The sequence below is a fragment of the Limulus polyphemus genome, unplaced genomic scaffold (genome assembly GCF_000517525.1).
Source record: "Limulus polyphemus unplaced genomic scaffold, Limulus_polyphemus-2.1.2 Scaffold35, whole genome shotgun sequence".
NCBI classification, from domain to species: Eukaryota; Metazoa; Arthropoda; class Merostomata; order Xiphosura; family Limulidae; genus Limulus; species Limulus polyphemus.
In genome coordinates this window covers 1,422,788-1,425,937 of record NW_013665645.1, presented here as the reverse complement: position 1 = coordinate 1,425,937, position 3,150 = coordinate 1,422,788, and positions in this window count along the sequence as shown.

Here is a 3,150-nt window from a genome sequence, read left to right as displayed (position 1 = left end):
ATACTAAAAAAGAGGGCAACTAGATCACACTCGAGATGGCAGGCAAATTCATGATCCTTCGAGAAACTCCAACGCGCATGCTCCCAGCGTCGCGTGACTTCCGCTGTCGTAACAATATATATGTAGTTTCCAACCAGAAAAACATATATTTATATATATTACACGTTGTTATAAATACTTGTGTGCATGCTTGTATATATGTTTGTTTTGTTCTTAAGCACAAAGCTATACCATAAGTTATCTGTGCTCTGCCCACAGCTGGTATCGAAACCCTCTTTTTAGCGTAGAACGCCCTTATTCTTGTTATTAGGCTACCGGGAGAAGCATATATATGCAGTTTCCAACCAATATCACACACAAGAACATATATATATGTATGTGTATTACTTGCTCTTATATCTACCTGTGTGTGCCTATTTATATGTTTGTTTGTTTGTTGTTAATTATGCAAAAAGCTACACATGGGCTATATGTGCTCTGCCCACCACGGGTATCGAAACCAGGTTTCTAGCGTTGTAAGTCCGCAGAACTACCGCTGTGCCACTGGGGAGGGCGATTTATATGTATATATGTGTATGCAGTTCCCAACCAGCAGAACATATATATATATATATGTTACAAGTTGTTATATATACCTGTGTGCATATTTATATACAATACTTACTAGAAGGTTAAAATAATCCAAAAATTCGACTATATATCTATCTTATCTGCCCCTTGTAATCTAAATCAGAAAATACATCCGATCACCATTCAACGACATCGTATTTTATAATTTGCAATTGAAATTTACTTTGGTATATTAAAAAGGTGAAAGTTGGGAGGTTATATCGCTCACAATTAAATTATAAAGGAGGCTTGTACATAACTATACAAAATGATTGTACATTTCTTCTATATTACTGCAATACATTATCGCTGTGATATTGGCTACCGAGTTTTTTTTCTGGGCCTCGTAGAATTATGTATCCAAATACATTGAGCTATCTGGATTATTTTAGGCCATACTGCGCTACTGAATTTATGATTACTTTCTGAATTTTATGCCCATCCACTGATTTATCCAGTTTCTCCTAAATCATGTTGTTTTCTGCATGATGAGTAACTTCTGACTCACACTTGATACGAGACATAAATATACCAAAGTATATAATCCCTCCTATGCCATCCTACTCTGTTTGTTGTTGAGCATAAAGCTACCAAATGGGCTATCTGTGCTGTGCACACTGGGATGACTGAAACCAGATTTTTATTGTTATAAGACTTAATGCTTGCCGCTGAGCCACCGGGAAAGAGGGGACCTGCTCTGTTAAGAGGTAACTAGTCTCGGAGATACAAAGGATTTTGTGTCCAATTGAATTGACCTTTTTTCAAATTATACTGATTGATAACTATTTCTATGCCTTGTTAACTATTGTATCCAAAAGCACTAAGTTAAGCTTGTTTTTATTTGTAAGACTGCTTGGATATCACTCTTAATAACACAATGCTATACAGTTCCTCTAACACCACTTATAATACTTAATATTGAATATGTTTTTCATATGTTTTATACAATGCCCCACAGTTGGCCAGAAGCTCGGTTCTGCATATGGATAGAGTCATGACAGTGTTATTCCATACTTTTAACTTGACTGGACTCACTACCGCATCCCTAGATTCATATGTATGTTTGTTTGTATAGTCGCTCCAAATTTTGACTTGATAGACTACAGAAAAGTCAGCTATTCAACAGCATACACTGCCAAAACTTGGGATAAAACATTTGTCCCACCGAATAGTGAGATTCGACCTCCAGTCTTATTTTAAAGCACCCATGCCCCCAAACGTTGAGCAAATGTTTTTGCTACCAATCACTAACCACAAATCTTTGAATTCACAGATCGGGGTTTTGTAGTGATCGGTGTGTAATTTCTGTGCCATGTAATATTTTCAGTTGAAATACATTAATTTACCAAATTCTTTGAGAACATTTTAAATATAATGTCACATTTCTGATAAAGTACTTTGTTCTTCCGCGTGATGAATAACTTTTAATCCACACAGCTCATCACACATATGCTAACAGAAAACTAGATTTTTGACCTCGTAAAAAACGCTTGTTTAATGTTTACAATTTCTCCCTGTTATCGTGTCACTATTCTTCATTAACTCAACAACTGTTTTCCTGATGGACATTGAAGATGTCTTAATATTGGTGTATCTTTTTGTTGGTAGTGCAACAAGTATGTTGTTAAGGATTCTTACAGTTCCAACTTTAGCAAAATTCTAATTCCTAATATATCTCTATCCATTTAAGCAATCATTCTCTTATTTGATTAATAAAAAAAGTGTTTTGTTCACATACATATCTTAAAAGTCCCTTTTCCTTGATATTTTACATGTCCAAATGGATCTAAGTAGTTTTCTTTTTCGTTGTTTGATTAAGAAATTTGCTTAAAAGTGTGGGAATACGTACACTTCAGCCTTACTTGTTAAGCGCTTAGCGTATCTTATTGGCTTATCAAGATAACTTCATTTTTTCTTATAAATATAAGAATAGCAGTTAGAGAAATCCCATCATTTTGGAAGTATTTTCCAATATGCTAGACACTTTTGAAAAATAATAAAAGTTAAAATACATAACAGGGCGTAGCCAAGGGAGGCTGGTTGAACGAGCACCCTAACATTCCGAAAGGTTTTTTTTTCAACTTTCAAATTGTTGCAGCTATAAAATTGAGAAAGATACCATTAAACCTGCAATTATTTTCTTTCACCCAATATTTTTTTTCCTGTTTGCAGGACTCCAATTTGATCAATGTAAACATTTCAACTTTTTTTTCAACACGATTCGCCTTTAACACTATGTTTGGTTAACGTTGATTAATGAAGACTTCAGAACCATAGTTTGTTTGTTGTGTTGTTGTTTTTGGGTGGGTAAATATTATTATTTTCATGTTGTAAAGGAAAAGCGGGTTTTTTTTTTTTGGAAAAAGATACCTACCTTGCTTCTTCAACTGAACTATACACATACATACATGATTTTTGTGCTCTGACGATGACGTCACTAAAACTATAACAGCTGTTATAAGAAATGATATCGAGAGGTAGCCACTTGTTGAAACCTAAAATAACTTGCATATTTCGTGACAAACTGTTACTGTAGTGATA